This window comes from Mustela lutreola, chromosome 7, assembly GCF_030435805.1.
Source record: "Mustela lutreola isolate mMusLut2 chromosome 7, mMusLut2.pri, whole genome shotgun sequence".
Lineage (NCBI taxonomy): Eukaryota > Metazoa > Chordata > Mammalia > Carnivora > Mustelidae > Mustela > Mustela lutreola.
The window spans coordinates 11,476,104-11,499,383 of record NC_081296.1 but is presented as its reverse complement, the minus strand read 5'-3'; the positions used below and the strand labels follow the sequence as shown (position 1 = coordinate 11,499,383).

The following is a 23,280-nucleotide window of genomic DNA, read 5'->3' as shown; positions in this document are numbered from 1 at the left end:
AAGTTTTCTGTGCAGTCAGCATGATTTGCTTTTTGATTTCTTATGTCTCTTTCTATGCATCTTGTTCTTAGCATAGATCTGTGCATAAGTTAAAAAAAAAAAATCGTCCTTTGATTCAACACATGCACTAAGCCCTAACTTCTTCCATGGGGGAAATGTTTATGGAGGTGGATGCTACAACTGGGGACTGGAAGCTAGTGGACTTTCTATTCTAAATCCTTTTTTCTTTTCAAATCTTTGATGTGGCTTGTCTCTTCTTAACATCACATGGAATATAGAAATTGCCCTTCAAAGTTAAGGGCTTGATTTGGATAGTTCAGAGTGAAGTCTGTAGTTGAAACCGGGTTTTAATTTGTAGAATGTGTCAAAATGTGGATATTGTAGTGAGCTGAACTCAGGAATTTGTGCGTGCACGTGTGCGTATGTGTGTGCTGGCTGGGACTGGGGAGAGAACATGAATAGGAAGACAAAAGAGGAAAGTTGTCTGGTCTGGATGGCAGAAGTTTTTTAATTACTGAATTAGTCACTTGGTGTTTTAAAGACGAAGTTACAAGGTTTGATTTCCTTGGTTCTGCTGAAGCACAAAGGCACATTGGGAGAAGTGGCAGCAGCCCTTCTAGTAACTCCTGAGAAGCAGCTTCATAATAAATTTGTTGATGAGACTTGGCAGTGTTATAGTTCCTGTGAATTAGTTTGGGTAAAATATTCAGTAAAGACAGAGATGGCCAACATTCTCTTCATCTAAGTAAGATTTAGGGGAAGGTATATGAAGAGTCTGTTTTTTTAGTGTCTGACATGTGTTAGATACCTACTGATTGCTGAATGGTTCTCTTTTACCTGGTTTTGTCTTTAAATCTTGTTAAGAATAAAGTGAGAGTAAAATCGTGTTTCTAGACACAACTCAGAAGCAGCCCTTCCTTTCTGATCTCTGTGAAATTAGCATGCTTTGTATTTTTTTAAAATTAATATCTTCTTTAGTTTACAAAAAGTTGGGCAGAAAGTAGAGAGTTCCCATACACCCTCTCCTCTTGTCCCCTTATAATGATTATTATTAACTAATTATTACTGCTGGTAACTAATTATTATTAATATTAACACCATTATTAACTGAAGTCCACAGTTTATGCTAGAGTTCATGCTTTTCTTAAAAAATATTTATTATAGGGGCGCCTGGGTGGCTCAGTGGGTTAAAGCCTCTGCCTTTGACTCAGGTCATGATCTCAGGGTCCTGGGATCGAGCCCAGTATCGGGCTCTCTGCTCAGCAGGGAGCTTGCTACCTCCCCACAACCCACCTGCCTCTCTGCCTACTTGTGATCTCTCTCTCTGTCAAATAAATAAATAAAATCTTAAGAAATATATTTATTCATTTATTTATTTGAGAGAGAGAGCAAGAGAATCTCAGATAGCTCCAACCAATGCAAGTCAGTCCCACCACCCTTAAGATCACTACCCAAATCCAGAAACCAAGAGTGGATCATGCCAAGGACTGAGCCCCCCAGGAGCTCCTCGAGTTCATTCTTTATGTTGTACATGCTCTGGGTTTGGACTCATTGCAACAACGTAATGCAACATTATAGTATCATATACAGTCGTTTCACTGCCCTCAGAACTGTTTATGTTTTGCCACTTCATCCCTCCTGCCCCCTCAACCCTTGGAGACCACTGGTCTTTTTACTCTCTCCATAGTTTCACCGTTTCCAGGATGTCTTGTAGTTGGACCCATACCGTGTGTAGCCTTTTCAGATTGACTTCTTTCAATTAGAAATGTACATTTAAGTTTTCTCCATGTCTTTTCATAGCTTGGATTGCTCATTTCTTTTTATCACTGAATGCTATTTCATCGTCTGGATGTACAGTTTATTTATCTATCCCCTACTGAAGGACATCTTGTTTGCTTCCAAGTGTTTTAGCAGTTATGGGGAAAGCTGCTATACGCATCTATAGGCAGGTTTTTGTGTGGACATACGCTTTCTACTCCTTTGGGTAAATACCAGGGAGTATGATGTCTGGATTGTATGGAAAAAGTATGTTCAGTTTTATAAGACAATGCAAAACTGCCTTTAAGAGTAGTAGTGCCATTTTTCATTCCCAGCAGCAGTGAATGAGAGTTCTTATTGCTCCATATTCTCACCAGCAGTTTGGGTGGTCAGTGCTTGGACCATTCTCGAAGGTATGGAGTGGAATCTCTCTGATTGCATCCTAAGGCCATAGGATGTAGAGCATCTTTTCATCTCCCTATTTGCCATCTGTACATCTTTTTGGTGAGGTATATGTTCAGGTCTTTTGCCCTTTTAAAAACTGGGTTGTTTTATTTTCTTACTGTTGAGTTTGAAGTCGTGCTTGCTTTACTTTTAACTTCTCATATATCACTGCTATTATACAGAGTTCATGTTTCGCAAAATCTAGGAGGTGCATGGGTATACAGTCAGAGGTTTACAGATCTCTTATGTTATTTGAGATTCAGTCTGTAAACCATAAGGGAATCATGTACTGGAGAGCCAGGAGCAATCTTCCACATTCTGTACCTGTTTTTCCATTGGTATTGACAATTTAACACCAATGACACAACAGTGACATCATCTCTGTTTAATGCAGTACTTTTAAAACCGAAGTTGATAGATTCCTGCTAATTTGTGGGTGTATTATTTGGGATCCAGGAGAATTTCATCCCTTTTCTCACTGGTGAGAAACACCAGAAATATCACTGCATGTCTTTGGTCCCAAACTGCAATAACTTCCACTCTGTGAGGGGAAGATTTTCTTTGCCTTAGCCAGAGACAGGCTTGGGCTAGAACCAAAGCCGGCAAGAGGGCCAGCTGCCTTTCCCACTTCTCAATCTTGAGTTTTAAATCAGGAGCAAATAGGAGCAAGGAGAATGTTTGCCCAAGTATAGCCTTGTCTTTTTCCCTATTCGCAAGATTCTGTCCCTAGATGTGGAACTCAAACTGTATAGTTTCGTAACTTCTCATGGAGAAGTAAAATGCTTGGATCTGGAGATATATAAAGGAGGTAGTGGGAGAAAAAAGAGCGCCTCGAAGTGCCTTCCCTGAGAGTCCACGATAGCTGACAGGAGGCCGAATGGCAGGACCGGGACCCAGCAGGTGCCCGAGTGGGAGCTGGTGGTGAGCTGCTCTGCCCATCAGAAAGGGCAGTGACCCTGGAGCCTAGTTCGTTGTTACAGGCTGAAATGGGGGCTCAAGTCAGATCTAACTTTTCAGAGGAAGCTGATAATCCGATTTTAACGTGACATCTCCTGAATTCCAAATATTAGCAATGGATTTGTATCTTTTTGAAAACTTTGTGAGCTTAATAAAGTGTATCTGTGCGTGAGATCGGGCCGATTGCTGCAAGACCTCGGGTTGGTGACTTCTGCTTTGCGTGGGTTCACTTTGGCGGTGATTTGCTGATGGGAAATTGCCCTTTGACAGACACAAGGTGTCTGTGCAGAAAATGACACACGGAGCACCCAGCATTTAATTTTGTAAGCGCACACTTTCTCTCTCTTGCTCTTTTTTTTTTTTTTTTTTGAGAGAGAGAGAGAAAGTGTGTGTGTGTGTTCAAGCAGTGGTGGAGGGACAGAGGGACAGAGAGAATCTTAAGCAGGATCCACACTAAGTATGGGTCTCAATCTCAAAACCCTGAGATCATGACTGGCGCGGAAATGAGGAGTCAGACACTTGACCAAGGCACCCACATGCCCCATAATCTCCTTAATTTTTTTTTTTTTGAAGAAGGATTTTATTTATTCATTTAAGAGAGAGAGAGGTAGGGAGAGAGAGCATCAGCAGGGAGGAGAGGGAAGCAGGCTCTCCACCAAGCTCCCCACCAAGCAAGGAGCCCAGGACTGTGAGATCATGACCCGAGCCAAAGACAGACGCTCAACCAACTGAGCCACCCACGTGCCCCATAAACTCCTTACTTTTTTGTGGTCAAAGATATTTATGCCCAAACATGTTGGTCAACTTTTGAGAATATGCAAGGTCACACTCCCTTTCTGTATGCCATCAGATCCAACCCATGCACCCCACTCAGAGAGATACATTTGTGAAGTAGTTGCTGTCTTCATCCAGGTAAAGATCCCTAGAACCGGTCTTGCTCTCATGCATTCCTAGACCCGAGGCTCTGCAAAGCAGGCACTGGTGCAAGGGGCATGGCTGTAGGGAGGGCAGGTTGGGGGAGGGACTCAGAGCAGGAATCCCAGGAAACAGGTTGTTGGGTTCCGGAGACCTGAGGATCAGCCATCCAGTGATGCTGATCTCTGAAACCCTGTGGAAGACCAGCACGACCACCTGGGAAACGCTGCCTTGGCCAGAGAGTTCTGGTCCCTGGGCTGACTCATACTTCATTCATATGTAAGTCACTGTGTCAAGGAGTGTGAGTATCCTGGGGTAGGGCCTGAGAACTTCTAGAAGTCAATTCCGGTTGGTTTACTCTTGGACTTAATACTGCCTTCAGCACAAAGCTCATTTCCACTAAAAGCTTCTTGTTTAAAAAATTCCATTTATTCTAATAAATGACTTGGTAAAGTAAATGAGGATCATGTGAGAATCAACACCATAATAGCCACATGAACAAGGCATTCTCTCAAGAAGACAGCAGAGAGAAGGGTATTTAAGGGACTTACTATTGTAGAAAAAAAAATAGCAAAGCAAAAGAAAATAACTACCTGGACCTCTAGTGGAGATCAAAACGGCTCATTCCCTTTCCCCCCAACTGCTTACTTACGCCAACAATATGCTAGTGTTTGCATTTCACAAAGTCTATCTCAGATTTCCATCACCAAATTTATAGATGAGACCAAGCATTGGGGAACATGTCATGTGCACAAGGTCACACAGCATATCGATGACAGAGCTATAAATTGACAAAGACCATGTGTGCCCCCTCCCTCCTCCCGTGGCACCCAGGAACTTTAATTTCCCTTTGGGCACAACCATTAACATTAGGAACTCAGTTAGACCTCTGGTTTAATAAGCAGATGATCTCTCCTTTCCACAGCATAGCATGTTCAGCTAAAGACAGTTACTGCATCTCTGTGGCCAAGAGAGAGGGACAAAGAATGCGTGGGTGTGAAAAGTGCAGGTCCGGGTTTTCCCAGCGCCCTGCCGTTGGGTGACCGCTCTGTACAAACCAGCCCAGCACAGCCACTGGGAAAGAGGAGCCGTCATCAGCCCGCTGGTTCTTTGGTCCGCGTGGCCCTGCACCAGAATTTCAGATGAAGCGACATGGAAGGCTTGAGAAAAATGGAAATGTTTCACAGGTAGCAGATGGGCTGAAATGTCTACCTTGGCCCTCAGTCGTGAAGAGACATTTTCTTGGATGGGAACGACGCACATGCCATTGGTGATGGCTCAGAAAATGTGCCCGTTCTGCCCCAGAGAGGAGGAGATAAACTGATGGAAGTCTCTGGATGTGCGCAATAATGGAGTTCTTTTAAACTCCTCTCTCTTCACGTGGAACCCTGGACTTTTTCCTCCTGCTGTCAGTCGGTGTTTAAAATAGGAAACGCACAAATCTGGTTCCTAAACCATTTCCAGCAAATCTGTGAGGTGGGGGAGAAAGAAAGGATCTCTGATTTAGACTTTGAATGTAAAGCTCTACTTCACAGTCAATTTTGAGATATTCCAAGACGGCTCCAAACTCAGGCCTAACCTTACTTCTTTAAGCACATTTAATTTTTCCTCCTTCTCTATTTTTTTGCGTTTTGCCTTTCATTTAATGTTTGCAGAGGTCAATATATAAACAGACAACTGTCCGGTGCTCTAGACCGCTGATTCTTGAGGTCTGATCCCTGGACCCAAGGCTTCAGCGTCACTTGGGAATTGGTTGGAAATGCAGGTTCTTAGGCGCACTCTATACCTACAGAATCCTAAATGGAGGGGTGGGGTCCCCTGTGCCCTGAGAAGCCCGCCCACCACCCCACCCTTGCCTTAATGAGAACAGCTACTGGTCTAGACTACAAGATCAAACAGATAATCTGCCCTTGGTAGCTTACAATTTGGTCCTGGAAACACCATGAAGGCTACTGGTCTATGATAAATGATAGGATCCAGGCAGGCACACAGTGCATGGGACGAAAGAAGGAACAACAAAATCAAAATGTGTGTGTCAGAAGAACTTGTCATGACACTTTATATTCACTCTCTTGTCCTCTTTATGTTTACCTGTTGCCATACCGGGTCCCTCCTAAACTAGCAGACACCCAGCCATTGCCTCTTTCTAACAGCAAACCAGGAGAAAATCCTAACGCCCTTTTGAGGCTTTTTTATTTTTTTTATTTTTTAACACAGAGGGTATGAAACAGGCCTTCAATGCTTTTATGGATTTGGAAGCCATAAAATAAGCCTTAATTTTTTGAGGGTTTAGGATTGAAACCCAACCAAAACCAAAAGGGGGTTAGAAAGAAGACTATTTACCAATATGGGGTGGGGATGGTCAAAGAGTTCATCTCAGGGGCTATAAGGTATCAGTGCAATGTAGATGGGGTGTGGTGATCTATACTGATTTGTTGCAGCATTTTCTGAGAAGGTTTCTCCCCACCCGCTACCCTATAATCTAATCAGAAAGTCAGTTTACATTTATGTGGGATTTTTATTATCATTCTATTATTTTTAAAGCCTGGTATTCGTTCAGCAGGTTACAAAGGGCAGGGAAGTGGTTCTCATTTAAGAGGGCAAGCCCATTTGCAAGATAATCCGGAAAGCAGAGGCTCAGTGACAAAAGGCTCAGAGGCCCATGTTTACTGTAAATGGAGAGTGAGTCAACAGAATGACAAGATGCCAAGGAAGTTAATGTGATCTTGTGCTGCATTCCTAAGTGGCTGGCATTTAAAATAAGGGGCAGGCTGGTAGTGCTCTCCTGGCCCCGGTCAGAACACACCTGGAGGACTGTGTTCTGTCTGGAGCCTTGTAACTGAGAGTAATTTAACAGATAAACCCCAAATTTAAAATCCAAAGCAGGCTCTTGCTGCCCTGTCTGTTACAGGTGAGGGAAAAGGAAAACAGTTACCATCAGTTAGGGGTGTACTCTTCATCTTGGTCTTTCTTGGAAAGTGGTGTGTGTCGGGAGGAGAGAGGAAGGGATTGCGCCTCTCTCCGGAAGGACAGCACATCCCTGGCTGGGGTCTCCAAGAACAGGATCCCAAGAACCGAGTCTGAGAGAAGGAGCTGAAATTGTCCTTGCTCAAGTCGCTCTCCTGGAGATCTTCCCTCATTTTCTGATTTTAAAGATCATCTCCCTCCCTCTTGCCACCTCTCTACTCGCTTTATTTTCCTTCCTAACTTGCAGCAGTAATTGACAACATGGTGTGTATCTATTTGTTTCCTCTTGGTCTCCTCCAGGGGGTGGGGACTTTGTTGCATTCAGTGCCTGTTTCCTCCTAGAGCAGTACCTGACAGCCTCCGTTCTCCCTGGTTATTGAAAAAAGAACGAAGAGCAGAAGGGAACCATGTTTTTTCTCCCTGGGAACAGGAGAGAGGCGAGAAGAAAATGAGAGTGATGAGGTAAAGAGCACAAAGGACCGTGTGAGCTTCTCTCTGTAAATCAAGGAAACGTGATGCGCGCCATGCTTGTGCTGTTGTCAGGAAGAGGATCAAAGAACAGCCTTAATGTGAACAGCCAAGGACAAGGACATAGGCAAAGCAGGGATCAGAATCAGAGGTGACTGGAGATTAAAACCTCCGACACCAGCAGCAGGGGGGCAGCGGTGCTGTCTGGATTCTGAGGCAAGGGTAGATGGATCTCACAGGGCAGTGGCTCTGGTTGGCATCTGGATGGCTGGAGGGTGTGTGAAGAAGGAGCCTGCCTGGCCTGTTGAGAAGATTCAGAACAGCATTGTTGGAGTGAGCGCAGGAAGAAGGGGACATTTAGCGCAGAGTAGACTTGCTATTAGTTACTTCAAGGCTGTTGTGTGAAAGAGAGATTAGAATTGTCCTCTTGTTGGCAAGAGTTAGAACAAGGAAATAGGGGACCATATTACTGGGAGCCAGCCTTCAAAGGAAAGGGAGTAAGAACTTCTCAAGAGGACACAGCTACCCAATGAAGGAGTGACATTTTTCAGGAGTAAGCTTCCTATTGAATGAGGTAAGCAACCCTTGGTTAGAATCCTGCTACTAAAAGAAGGGTTCATAAGTCAAAAGTAGGATTCATAAGTCAATAAGACGTCAGTGCGTCATATGGGGGGCTGAATAGACATGCCCAATTTTAGGTCTCCCTGCGGACATACTATGTCACAATAATGCATCCTAGGGAAGTCCCCAGGTGATTCCATTACATATTAAAGTTTGAGAGGCCCTGAGTGAAATAATCTAATGTTGGGGTGTTATTAAAGGCAGTTCAGGTCATTAATGTATATGCGGATTCCCTTTGGTCTCCTGGGGTAAAGGGGAGCTAATGTGTCATTGTAAATGTGAGAAGGGAAGCACTGATGGTTCCCAGTTGTTGATTTCAAGCAGAATACAACTTAAGGACATAAACAAGTGCATGTCAGAACTAGTTACCGGGCTCCTGTTAGAAGATTCTCTCTTTACCTTGATTAAGAACTTACTGTGCTCCATCAGGCACTAAGAGTAAATGAAAATGGGTAAAATGTACATTGAGGTCTATGTACTAGAGTATAGTACAGTCTACTCCCAATGGCTGAAATTGTCCACTGACCCTGAGGCCCTGTCCTTGACTTCTGCATGAATTTAGCTCCTCCCCACTGTCAGTGTCCCTTGACACTGCTCCTTTCTTAGTTGGTAATATGGTAATATTACTGTGCCCGTAGGTGTTGCCGCTAATATCCTGGATTCCTTTACTTTGCTGTTTTTTATTTTCCATAGTACTTAGCACCTTTGGACATCTTAAGAATCATTTTCTTGTTTGGCGTGTGTACTGTCTGCCTTTCTTTCATTAGAATATTTGTTTCACTAGAACACGGATTTTTGTCTGTGTGTACTCTCATGGAGTTCTGGTAAAACAGTTCCTAGGGCAGGGTGGGTGGTGGTGTGGGAGTGGACAGGAGGCTTGATTTGTTGTGTTGGCTGATTTCTGGGATGCAAATAGTCCCATGCTGGCCAATTTCAAACTACCTCTGTGGCATCACTGAATGTGGCATTGGGAAAGGCCATACACCCTCAACCCCGGTGAGCTGGTCTGGGCAGGCTCCATGACCCAGCAGGTCCTTGGAACATAGAAGAATGCCAACACCAAGCAGGCACTCAAAAAATATCTAACTTCAATTAATGAAGGGATGGAGTGGGGAAATAGATGTCCTCTCTTCTTCTAAAAGTGAGATGAAAGTGCTTTGTGAGCAAATCATTCATTATGCCTACAAATACCTACTGGGGTTTCTTTCTGGAGGTGACAGCCCAGCTGCATGCAGAGTTGACCAGGCTGTGAAGGTAGATCAAAGGGAGTGGGTCAGGTGGTTCTGGGATGAGAGAAAATTGGAGCTGTGAGATGTGATGGCATGGCGGTGTGGAGGAAATAATTATGACATCAAGAGTAGGGCTTTCAGGAGAGTTTAGAATTATAATGTCAAATGTCTTGACTGACTTGAGAAGCAGTCATGGGGAGCCGTTGAAGAAATCTAAAAATTTGAATGACAGTAGCAGGTTCACCTTCTAGAAAGTTCCCTCTGCCAAAAATGTGGGAGACTAACTCTCGCATTAAAGGTAGAACAGAGGACCAGGGAAATGAAAAACAGGAGTTACGGACTAAAAATCAGTTTAGAAAAAGAAGTGACGAGGGGCTGTGTAAGATTATAGTGGTAGGAATCAAGATTTGGGAGCACATTTGAGAGCTACTTAGGGGTAGATCTGACACAGGGGGTGGCCATTGAGATGTGGGGTATGAGAGAAGAAGGCAAAAGGATTACAAAGTTGGCAGCTGAGCATGATTCGGTGGTTACTGTAGCTTTCACTGAAATAGACAACACAAATAGCAGGGACAGACATAGAAGATACGAGGAGAGCACTACTGGTAACACATTGAGCATGAGAAGGCCACACACCATCCAGGTGGTGGAGATGACAGAATGCTGACCCAGAAGGAAGACAACGAACCTTCCATGGCCTTTGAAACAATCCCGTCTGGATCCAACAGGGCAGCCAGGACTCTGGTTGACATCTGGACGCTGGACCGTGCACCCTGAGAAGATGCAGACCAGAGTTAGAAACGTGAGCTCAGTGTTGAGAGGTCAAAGAAAGGGAACGGTCATCAACGTAGAGATTAAAGTCACGGGAGCAGGTGGACACCTAAGGAGAGATATTTGTTAAATGAATGATGAAGAAGGATTAACATTTCTGGGAAATAACGTGGAAAGGGGGTAGGTTTCAGCAAAGAAAATATTTCAATAAGAAGGAAAGAAAGAAAATACTCCCAGGGATGTGGAAGATCGTCTGCAGAAGAGTTTCAGGAGGTGGGAATAGGATAGCAAGTCGATGAGCATGTCAGTCCCTACACTGCAGCGGATGATGACGGAAGACGGGGCTGGAGGTGGTTGTGAGAGAAGCTTCTAGAGTGGTAAGGACTGCAGAAACTGCACAGGGGCGAGTGACACATGGGAGGTGACACAAAGGTGAGCAAGCAGAGGACACTTTCAGCAATGCCCGACCACTGGATAAGTACAGAATTCAGTAGCCCTTGTCTCCTCTTGTTATCAACTGGATCTGATAGTGTCCCGGGCGAGGCTGTATCCAATGTTTATGTATTAAATGATTTGATGTTTCCCCACATTCACAGAATTGGGAATATTATTGTGCTTGTCTCTATATTCAGAAAAAATATTCAGTTATCAATGAGTTTTTACCATTCCCTTGTCAATTTGTCACATGTTTGGCATTTACATTGCCCATCCCTATCCCATTTCCCTATCCTTTTGTGAATTCTACTTAAAGTTTTAAGAATTAAAAAGGAATCTAAGAGCTAGTAGCATATCTTCGGCTCAAAGTAAGTATTGTGAAAAAGGATCTGTGCCACGTGGTCAGTTTCTTCTGCCTCCTTGGTCACCAGGAACAATTGCTCCCTTGTAGGAAGGAGTTTATGTTCTGATCCTTTACTGTTAATAAACGTTAGGATCACCTTCCCACATAAGCACTGCTTCCCTTACTCTCTGTCCAAATGTGAGAATCATCTCTGTGCCTTCTTCCCTTGACAAGCTACCTTTGACCTGCCCTAACCTTTGATCTGTGATTTCTAATTGCATTCCATAAGGGGTCCTGTTTTTACACAATTTATTGACCCCTTGACGGGAATTCGAGCTAGATTCATTTGACAAAACTGATGTTTCCTGCGGTCTGACAGTTTGGATTTCCGGGTTGATAGTTGAGAACAATCTCCCTGTGACCTCCGAGAGCCACGGTTCCCTTTTGCTTTAAGGGCGAGACACAAGAGGTTCAAAAGAACTGTCCAAACTGGCTTTAACAATAGGAGAAATGGTACCTTGACTGAAGATAAGAAGGGCTTTATATTAATAGTATAAAATTTTCTCCAAGAGGGCCGAGGATGAGAAACACATCTACTAATGAGTTGTACATGTGTTGATGTCCCGTAATTCACACGGAAGACCGACAATTGGAGCTACAAGGAGAACTTTTGATTTTGGTGCTGTGAATGTGAATATGGGGTCATCAAAATCGATCATAGACGTATTAGGTGAAACTGTACAAAACTGCTGTTCTCATAGATTGAAAATTGTTGATGACCCAACTGAATTCGGTTCCGCTTTATGTGGAGAGAGAGACAGACATGGAGGCAGAGACCTTGCTTATTGTCTCAAAATGCAAGTCCTTGGCAACGGAACTTTGATAGCAAAGTGTTGATTGGCCTTTTAATTTTTTATTTTACTTTTTGATTTTTATTTATTTTTTTTAAAGATTTTATTTATTTATTTGACAGAGAGAGAGATCGCAAATAGGCAGAGAGGCAGACAGAGAGAGGGGGAAGCAGGCTCCCCACTGAGCAGAGAGCCAGAGGTGGGGCTCGACCCCAGGATCCTGAGATCATGACCTGGGCCAAAGGCAGAGGCTTAACCCACTGAGCCACCCAGGTGCCCCTTGATTGGCCCTTTTATTTTATTTTATTTTTTTTAAAGATTTTATTAATTTATTTGACAGAGAGAAAGATCACAAGTAGGCGGAGAGTCAGGCAGAGAGAGAGAGAGAGAGAGAGAGAAGCAGGCTCCCGCTGAGCAAAGAGCCCGATGCGGGGCTCCATCCCAGGACCCTGAGATCATGACCTGAGCCGAAGGCAGCGGCTTAATCCACTGAGCCACCCAGGCGCCCCGATTGGCCCTTTTAAAAACAAAAATATGTTACTGTTCTTGGATCAATGATTGTATGCTATTAGTGGAACTAATGTTCATTAAGAAATTCCTATGAACCAGAATTTTTAAGTATTTTGTTTAACCATAATATTTCTGCACAGGAGGCTTTTTTATTCCCATTCTGAAGATAAAGCTCAAAGAGAGGGAACAAGTATCATAAAGCAAAAAATAGAATGGAACTTTTCACTGCAGTATGCTCCCACCAAAGCCTACAATTTCTCATGCATATTTTGGAAACGGAAGTCTGGATGGGATATTCAATGAGGGGGAAAGGTATGGACCACAAAATTACTCTTAAATTCTGAATGGTGCAGGAGGCTAATTTTGATGCCAGAGAAGAGAATTTAATATAAACAAAGGAAAAAAGAATAATGTTAGCATAGTCTTGCCTTTAAGAAACTGCAGTTATGGTTAAGAACAGGAAACTTTCTTGTACCATGGTTTCCTCATTTGTAAACCATTAGGATTTGGCCGGGATGATTTAAAAGATCCTTCCCACTCCCTATACGGCTCATTAAATGCATGATGACACAGACAGGTCTATTAAGGTAATAAAGCTAGTGGAGATAGAACATCTTTCTCCGGCTTTAGTGCCAAGACCACCCTCATCAGGCTCAATTGGGGCTTTCATTAAAAATAAGGAGTTTTAGGCTCCAACTTCAGACCTGCTGAATTTGTGGGCATAGAATCAGGGAATCTGTATTTTAACTAACTTTTCCAAAAGGCCTGGGGTTTTAGTAAGACTGTATGACTGACCATTCATACTGTAATATGAACACTACCGATCGGTCTTAGCTCTCGGACTCCTCACAAGGGAATATCACTAAACCACAGGTGTGGCATGAGGAAGACACACATGTGTGTTTGTCATTGAACTCCTGTCCCTCACTCCATCAGACAGTGGGGAGTGGCTCATATCTTGATCTATTGCAGTATATGGTAGAGAGTTACGAGTCTAATCTAAGGGCCCTTATTTTGCTCTTCACGGATCCTGCTGCTTGCCAGGGACCCTGCTCCATCTGGCCTGGCCTTATTTCCCTGGACCTCTGACATTAACCTTTTCCTTGGGCTACATTTTCCATAATTTTCCATTTAACCATAATATTTCTGCACAGGAGGCTTTTTTATTCCCATTCTGAAGATAAAGCTCAAAGAGAGGGAACAAGTATCGTAAAGCAAAAAATAGAATGGACAAAAATTTTATTTTTATAATCGCTCTTTTTTTATAATCGCTTATTTTATAATTGTTCCTTATTTTATTTTATAATCCTTATTTTATAATCGCTCCTTCCCTCAGAACGGAGAACAAACATGGGCAGTAAATGTCATTAGAGACCATTTAGGTCTTGAAGGATTAAAAAAAAAAATCTGACTTTTAGTGCCAGAAAATTTTGTGGACTCTTCTGTAAGTAGGGCCCCCAGGAATCTGTGGCCAGGAGAAGCAGCGGTCTGGTTCAACCCTCTTCATTCATTCATTCATTCATTCATTCACAAGCTAAACTATTATGCATTGAATGCCTGCTAGGAGCAGAGCACTATGCTAGACCCGAGAGGAACACCAGTTATCGTGTCAAGCGCATCATAGGTAATAGATCTTTTTTTTTTTTTTTTTTTTTTTACTATTTCCAAAATTTGATTTATTTATTTATGGACTGACTGACTTGTTATTGGACACACAATGTTGACACATAATGTTACATTAGTTTCAGGTGTACAGCACAGTGACTCAGGAAGTCCGTGTGCTATGCTCACTGACAGGGGACCTCCAGCCTGTCACACGACAGCGCTGTTACAACACGATGCTCTATCTTCCTGGGGCTGCACCTCTCATCCCCATGACTTCTTCATTCTGTAACCGGGAGCCTGGACTTCCCACCCCCCTTCACCCATTTTCCCCACTCCCCACCCCTTCCCTTAATATATCTTTTCCAACAGACCTAACGCCTCTTTTCACCAAGTCTGCAATATCCTGTTTATCAACAACACGACTGTTCTTGCTGTTGGGCCTACTAATGGCAGAGCCTCTGAAGATCTAACTCCTGACTTCTACTTTTTCCCTTTTTCCTTGCTTCTCTCTCTCTCTCTCTCCCCCTCAATGTCCTAAAATGAAATGAAAAGTTCAGTGGAAAATGGTAAAGTTCAGATTTCATTAGCTTTTGATCTCACTGTTCCTTGGGGGAAAAAAAAGTCACATTTTGGGGTAACCTTTTTAGTTAATTCACAGCCAGGAGAAAATTACCCTGAGTGTCTTTTCTATCTGTAGGCAATTAGATGCTGCTGCTAAGCGTAGCCCTGTGGGGAGGGCCGTGCAATGGGGGTGAAGAGAGGCGGAACCTGGCTCTCCTCCTTCCGACCTGTGGTTCTCACACCCTGGACTACAGTAGCCGGTGGAAGGAAGTGGGACAAGCATTGAAATAGGGATATGACACCCAGGTGAGGCCTTATAGGGTACATGACTGGGCTTTGGCTCAATAGGGCCCAGAAGAAGGCCATTTCAGACAGTAGACGCCACATACACAGAGAGCCCAAAATATGTATGCACATGGTGGGCAGATGGGCCAGCTTGATCTGTACAAGGCTCTGCTTCTGGAGAGTTCTGTCGGGAGTCAGCCACATTTCTCCCATCAGATCCCAGTCTCTGCTGCTCAGGGCCTTCCCAGACTCCCCGGTATTAGGTGTGTAACATTTCTTCCAGACAGTCTGGGTCACAACTGACCTCACAGTGTTTTCATCAAAACAGCGTGGCCTCCAGTCCTGTCACTTACTGGTGAGTCTCCCAGGTGGAGAGGGTACAGAAATTGCTGGTGTCAGGTACAATTCCCACAAATAGAAGGTGAGGAGAACGGTCCGGGCGATCACGTCCGGCCTGTCTCTTGCGGTCCCCGGCGGGAGGATTCTGGGATGTGTTTATTTGCTGGCTTTCTACCTGGAGCCGACTTACACGTCTACCTTTATACAGCGCCTTTCCTCAGAGGAAATGACTTCACTTGTGCCACGGCAGAAGGTCACTGGAAATTTGAGTTACACGGAGATGGAATAAAGTTAGTCCTGTCAGGAAGTTTGCACTGGGACTTAGTGAACGTTCCTCTGTGGTCTCTTCCTGACCCTCCCACTCGCCCGCCTGCTCCCCTGCGATGCTCCAGCCTCTTCCCCACTCGCCTCCATGATGGCCTCGCTCACCTGCTCCCAGGCAGCTCCCAGAGTTTCCCCCGTGACCTTGACTATCACCTCGTCAAGGGTACATGCGCAGAAATCAATCCATCTTCTCCATGCATGGCTTTCCTTTAACCCCTTCCTCGGGTTCCTGCCTTGTCCTGGTGCATTTCCACCTTTGGCTTTCAAATCTCTTGGAAATAACCCATCGTCTCATTAGAACCTTGTAAAAAGGGACTTGGCAGTTGTGTGAGTTTCCCCCTCTGTGAAAATGAACTTGGAAATGATCTTTGTGCTCTCTCTCTCTCTCTCTTTTCTCCAGGCTTGCATGGCCATCTAAATCTGACTCCCCTCTTACATGTCTCTTTTCACGCCTCCTTTTCAAGTTTGCTCTGTGCTTTGAATATTTCCCTTCAAAGGGAGCCGCTGCTCTTTCCCTCCAGTGAAATCTCTCTTTATTATTTTCTGCTCTCTTCGCTTGTGCTGCCGAGCTCCTCGGCAAGCCTCTTCTTTCTTTCCTGGCATTTGCAACCCTTTCATTTTGGAATCACCGGAGAGTTTCCTTAGTGTGAGGTCTTCTTTTGCATGTTGGGCATGAATATAGATGATAATGTGACCAAAGGTAACAAGCGTGCTTGCAGATTTCATTTGGTTATGGGGCTCTGCTTTTAAACCTTTCTGCATTGTTACAACGTGTCAAGCAAGCATGGCTTCCCTGCTGTAGAATTCAGAGGAGTTGCCTGGGGTGGTGGGGTGAGTACAGGATTTGGATGCAACAGATCCAAGTTCAGGTCCTTGCTGTGCCACTTACCAGCCAAGGTTTTGTACTAGCTGAGTAGGTTACAAATGGTTACAGATTGGATAGCTTAAAACAGAAGAGTATCCTCTCGCAGTTCTCAAAGCTATAGGTCCGTGCCTCTTTTCTTGTTTCTGGGTGTTGTGAGCCACTCTTAGCTTTCCCTGACTTGTAGACACATCTCTCCAAGCTCTACCTTCATCTTCCCATGGCTGTCCTCTCTGTGTCTTTGTGTCCTTTCCTCCTCTTACAAAGACACTGGTCATTGGACTTAGGACACACTCCACATCCAGTACAATATCATCTTGAGATCTTTAACTTAATTACATCGAAAAAGATCCTATTTCCAAATAAGGTTACATTTGCAGGTACTGGGGATCAGGACTTGGGCATATCTTTTTAGGGGCCACATTCGACCCATTGCAATCTTAGGCAGACTATTCTATCTCCACTTGTTTCCTCAAAATAGAAGTGATATTGCCAACCAGCATAGCTTTTGAGGGAAATAAATCACAAACTATTTGGAAAGCCTTTGGCCTTCTGCCAGGTAGATAGTAAGTGATGAGTAAATATTCATCCCTTCTCCCAAATTCCAGTTAGACAGGGCCCCCGACTTAAGATGGTTTGACTTAAGATGTTCTAACACTGAGATGTGTGAAAGCGATATGCATTCAGTAGACTCTGTACTTAGAATTTTGGAGTTTGATCTTCTTCTAAGCTAGTTGTATGCGGGAAGATCCTCTCTCCTGATGTGGGGCAGTGACATCGTAAGCATGATAAGCACAACTGATATGTGCCCATGCAGCTGTTCTGTTTTTCACTTTTGGTAGCGCTCAGTAAATCACATGTGGCATCCAACACTTTATCATAAAACAGGCTTTGTGTTAAATGATGTTGTCCAGCTAATGTGCGTGCTCTAAGCACATGAAGGTAGGCAAGGCTAAGCTATGATGTTCACTAGACTTGGTGTATTAAATACATTTTGAACTTATATTTTCAACCTACGATGAGTTGGTTGGTACGTGACCCCATTGTAACATGAGGATTATCTGTACACCTTTGATATGCCACTTAAGAATATGGATGCAGTCTTATTTTACAGACTGGAAAATTAATTTTTACAGATAGAGTGCTGTATTACTATACAAAATGGGTAAATAAGTTTTCCTTGTAATAATTGGTCTATAAGACAAAGTTGGAAATTTGGGCAGGAAGGGATTTAGACAAAAAGCCAAGCAGACCAAACCTTTTCAGTCAATAAATGTTTATCGAGCACTTACCATGTAGCTAAACACTGACTATAAGAGACAAGGGCCCAGTCCTCATAGAAAGTTAATAAATAATAACAGAGGAAATACATAATATAATTCCAGGTAAGTATGAATGAAATAGAGAAAAATACAACAGGACCGAGTTGGAGCATGATTGAAAAGTGGGGAAAGGTGAGCTTTGAAAAAGTAATATTTAAGGCAAGTTCTGAATGAACTGAAAGGTCAGCCTATGCAAGAGGCTGGGGGATATACATTCTCAGCAGAGAGAACAAGTGCAAAGGTCCTGTGGCAGATGGAGGAAAAGCAGGACAGCTAGGATTGCTAAAACTTTGGGATATGAGGTAGAATTTGGAGAGGACAGGAGATGGATCATGTAGAGGTAAACCAGGGTCGAGATTGGACCTGCCATACATGCTAGGTAAGATCTAGTAACCAGCAGAGCACTGTTTCCAAGAGTGACAGCTACCATAAGCGACAGTCTGGAAAGGTAGCCAGCCTGGACTGAGTTGTCTAGGTGACACCAAACTTGGCCCTTCTTTTCCAACTCTGGTCTCTCACTGCTGGCATACTTTCTGCCTATTCTCCAAACTGTTCTCAAACCATGGGAATATCATCATCTCCTGATGCTTGTTCTTGCTCTCTTTCTAGTTTATTCTATTTTATTTTATATTTTCATTATCTGGTAGAAGTAGATGGTAACATTCTAAGACACTTCTGGAAATCAGCATATGCCAAAAGAAGCATTCAGTCTGTCAGTTCCTCCAGAGCAAGTGACATGATTGTCCTTTTATAAACAGTTTCATAAAATTATAAATCCTGTTAAGTGAGTTTACTTCTGCTGACAGCTGTTGCTGTCTTGTTCACCTGAAAGCTTAACTGTTGCATGCTTTATCTAGAAGAGGCCCTGGTTAGATTTAATCTCATTTCAGTCTGGTGCAACAGTGCTCAATTTTTTAATAACAATAACAATGACAATAATAATAATAACCAGAAAATTCTCACGGGATAAAGACAAGCACAAAAAGATAAAACTGGAATTAAGGGCCTTTCCAGAGGGGAAGGAAAAGAGATTGGAGCTAGAGTGGAAAATACCACGGAACAGAAACGTGGCAGCTCACAGAAAGCCCAGGCTTCCACGAATGGCGTTGTCTTGCTGTGGTGGAAAGAATTTCGTTATATCCATGCTCAGGCAGATTCCTGTCTTCTACACTTCTCTGATAAGGCTCCTCATTCCTGCTGTTGGAGACTCAGTATAGATCACACGGGAATTTTACAAGGATGAGATTGACTTGTATTGATTTAATGTGACACAAGAGCATATGACAACTATCCCCCCTTGATCAAGCTGTGGGACATGGGGCGTCTTCCGCCTTCAGTAACATTTGTTGAGCACCTACAGTATACGGCTCACTTGATGTGTGGCGGAGGGCGCCGTGGAAAGGAAGACAGGGCCGTCTGGAGGGATTTGGTGCTGATTCTGGGTCTTGTGCTCTTCACCTCTGGTCCTTTTTACTTCCTCTCTTGGGGGTATTCTGGATTCACGGAGGCCGGAGAGGGTGCACTTGAATCTAATGGAGGCGGAAGTGAGGTGGGGCTGGGCAGTGGAGGGGTGGTGAGCATGAGGGGAAGCCAGGAGGCCCGATGCTCCACAAAGTCGGGGACCGGCTCTCCCTTTCCTGCACCTCCCTCCTGCACTCTTTGTTTTACTAAGGGACACGCTGCTGTGATGAGCCAACCTGGCCACAGGGTATCACAACTGCCCCAGAGACTCCCGGAGGCACTCAGGAGCCATCCGAGGAGAGGTCAGACCCCAGCAGACTTCTGCCTCCATTGCTGAGCGAGTCAGCCCGGCTGCTACAGGAACCCTGCTGCTGGAGACTTGCCAAAATGCCTCCAAAATGGCTCCTCTGGCTTTTTGAGGCTCCTTGTGTAACAGGAGGGGATGTAAGCGCTGGCTGGCCCCCTGAGAGGGGGAGGGCTGGGGACAGACCCAGCCTGCTCTGGACTGGCTCCCTTCTAAGCCCTCAGCCACGCAGGCCCTGGAGGGCCTGGGAGGGATGGGTCTCATTTATCTGGAGAGGGACCCAGCAGAGGGTCAAACGAGAGTGATTTTAACAACCGACTCTGCTTCCATCAAGCTGGTGACCGAAGAAGTGGGCCTTGGTGTCTTTATCTGTGAGATGAAAGCAAATCTTCAACTCTGGTTTTGTGACCTGCTATTTTGCTAGACATTTCAGTTTTATAGTCTTATTTGGCTTTGACACCTTCCAAAGCAGGAAGAATTCATCCCTTTTTATAGGTACAGAAACCGAGTTTCTGAAAGACTGACAAAGGTCACACAGTATAGACATTTTTACCCAGATCTGCCTGGATTAATTGCATCATAATCAAAATGATAATTTGCAAACCATACACCAACAGCCCATGAGTCCTGGGAAACTGGATTTAAGACCTGATGAGAGAAAAGGCACCGTGGATATATTTGAATTAGAGTCCGTGAAAGGGAAATTCTAGATCGTTGCGGTGGAAGCTAAATCTGATTCGTGAATCAGTTCTTGAGAACAAAATGGGATCATACGTTGGTGGTATGTAAGGGAGAAACAGAAGAAGGAAAACAAATCTCAATTATGTTTAACCAATATCTAATGAGTCTCTCCCTTGAGAAAGTTACCAGTTAGGGCAACAAAAGACATGCAGCTCTCTGGGGCTGGTGACAATCTGGCCTCACCAATATCCAAACACAAAAGAGAATAACCAAAAGCAGGGAAAGACCAGCAAAGAACTCTTGGAAGACTTTGGGAAGGCAACCAACCAAATCCTGTTGGTGGAACTAGGGCAGAGCCGTGAAGAAGGTGTTATTTCAGTTAGATCTCAAAGAAAAATAGGTTGTCAACAGGTAATAATGTGAAAGATGAACGAACACATAAACAGAACACATAAACAGAAGTTAAACAAAAAATGGTTGCCTTTGGAAACATTTTATTGGTGGTCTCTCCTATGGAAATGATGGAGCACATAGGGAAGAAACACCTGGAGAAGTTCATTTGCAGGGAAAGAGAGAGCACAGCAGGAGGGGCAAGGGAGAAGTAATTCAAGCAGACCTGGCACTGAGCGTGGAGCCCAACACGGGGCTTGATCTCGCAACCCTGAGATCAAGACCTGAGCCAAAATCAAGAGTCGGACGTTTACCACTTGTGCCCCCAGGTGCCCCTCAATGAGAGTTTTGAAGCCAGCTAGTGACACAGTTTTTATAAAGATGTCTTTGTCTATTCTGTTGGATGGGTTCTGGAGAGAGATGGGGAGGGCCAGATGCATGGTTGGTGAAACAGTCCTTGTAAGAGGAGACGAAGGCGCAGCCTCACCCGGTGGCAGGGGGCGTGAAAATGAGGAGATGCTAGAGACACGCAGCATGAGCATGAGGACTTGGCCTCTGATTACTTTAGGGTCTGGGGTGTTGGAGAAAGGGTGAAGGACTAGCCAGGGTTGTGAGCCTCAGTGGAAAATGACGGTGCCGTTAAGAGGCAGAAAATCCGGAGTTTGGAAGCTCTGAGAAGACGAACAGGAGGAGGTATGTAAGAGAAAAGGAGATGGAGGCAAGCGAGGTACTAAGGAGGGCTCATCCTCTGGTGGAATGAGTGGGGGAAGGTTAAGCTAAGGCGAGCACAGCGGAACCACCTGCCGCAGGGCAGAGTTACAGAAGGAGAGCGTCCTGGCCGGGAGCACAGTCGGTAGTGCCAGGTGCCTCCAGACCAGCAGGACAAGGTGTGCCCGTGACAAAGTCACCAATGACCGTTGGACTGTTGTTCAGCGTTGCTGTTCCCTCTGAACACAGGACTGCGTCGGTGCCTTTGGATGCGGAGTGCCCAGGGTGGCATCCTGACCCTCGAATGCGTCCAGTGCACGGTTGCTGAATGGAGAAAGGAGAACGTGCAAGCAGGGCTGTTCAGAAAGCTGTGGGCATGGACACAGAGTTGTTAAAGACGGAGTGGCTTCTGGGTACAAGCTGACGATGCGCATCCTCTGTCTTTCCAGATAGATCTGAAGGAGGACGCCTGGGCGGCTCAGTTGGTAAAGTGTCCGCCTTCGGCTCAGGTCATGATCCTAGGGTCCTGGGGTCGAGTCCAGAGTCAGGCTCCTTGCACAGCGGGGAGTCTGCTTCTCCCTCTGCTTGCTACTCCCCCTGCTTGTGCGCTCTTTCTTTCTCTGTGACAAATAAATAACTAAAATCTTTAAAAAAAAAAAAAAAAGTTCTGAAGGACAAGACAGAAGCCAGCTCTGCGGTGGGATAGCCCTTCGCAAACTTGACAACGCATCACCTATAGGCGTGCCATGTGGACTGCTGGGTTTCTGGTTCAGTGGGTCTGGGATTAGTGCCCCCCCCTCCTGATTTTTGCTCTAACGAGTTCTTAGAGGACCTCCGTTCTGCTGCTCTAGTGGCCACACTTTGGGAAGCACTGAGCTAATAAAAAGATCCCTGGATATTCAGTTTGAAATCCTAGATGGAGCCCCAGCCCGTTCTTTTCTTGTCTGTTTGACTTCTTTCTGTGCATATTTGCTCGTATGCACGATGAAGACCATGGGGTGTAGACCGGAGTATTAAAGCGAGTCCCACCTCACAGTACGTAGTTAAAACACGTTGGCTGAAGCAAAAAAAAAAAAAAAAAAATTAGTAAGACAGAGACTGGTTGAGCTTGAGGATGTAGCATACAGGAAGGAAATACTTTAATGTTGCTTATTTAAGAAATGGGGAAATCTGGGCATGTTTGAGGACGACAGATTTGGTCTGAATCAACTGATTTCTGTGAAATAGCATATGATTTCGGAGCTGGCTGGGTGAGCAGGACATAGCAGCCTGAAGGCAAGCTTTATCCTCTCCCCTGGACAGCGTTAAGCAGAGCACCCAAACCACACACATTTAGAAGGGGAAGAATAAAATGAAGCACCCTTTGAATCATCCAGAGATGCAAAATTTGCTTTCAATAAAAATGGAGATGAGGCTGCAGCCAGATAACCATCAGCTTGGTCCAAGGTACAAAGGTTTAATTTTTTATGTTCGCATTTAGTCATTTTTATGATACTGGCTTCCCAGCTCATTTCTGAATAAATCCATGCAGCACTGAAACAAATGCCAAAGAAAGAGAAAAACCCCTCTCAGAATTTCCCGTCCATATTTATAGTGAGTTGACAGATACTGCATTTTCTTCATTCCAGGCTCTAATCAATTCATGGCTAAAAGGGGGGAAAAAAAAAGAGGGAGAGCGAGAGAGAAAAGAAAACAGATGACGAACAATTTGTACGGGGCTTCTGGTCATTACCCTCCTGTTATAACTCTTATTAGCGGAACAAATTAGCATTACATTAATAAATACAAAGCAGAGAAGATGCCCCAACCGACCTAGAGGGTTTATATAGCAGCAGATACATTGCTCCCATTTGCTTGCTAAATCCAACATCTTTAATTTTTCACTTTAGCGCTTTGAAGATCCTAGAAGTTTCTCTTTATAGGATCTCCTCTGTGGTCAGGAGGTGGGTCATGGGGTGAGGGCAGTAGGTCTGTGTCTGTCCAGCTGCCTTTGTGTCTAAGGAATACACTATGCCTTGCTTGTGGGCCTTGGGCATTGTGAATCCACAATCTTCGCATCCTTGTTACCCTCCTGGCTGTTGTTGGGACTCTGGCCCAAGCCCTGACAAAGAGAACCAGCTTGTTCTAGGACAGTCTATGGAACTCAGCTCTGACGGGTCTTGTCACGGA

General features: G+C 44.5%; 1 protein-coding gene across 1 annotated transcript in view; it reads left to right on the top strand.

Moving 5' to 3' along the window:
• Positions 1-23,280, top strand: part of AGBL1 (AGBL carboxypeptidase 1) — a 527,687-nt gene that overhangs the window by 456,370 nt on the left and 48,037 nt on the right. The gene's annotated exons all lie outside the window — the stretch shown is intronic.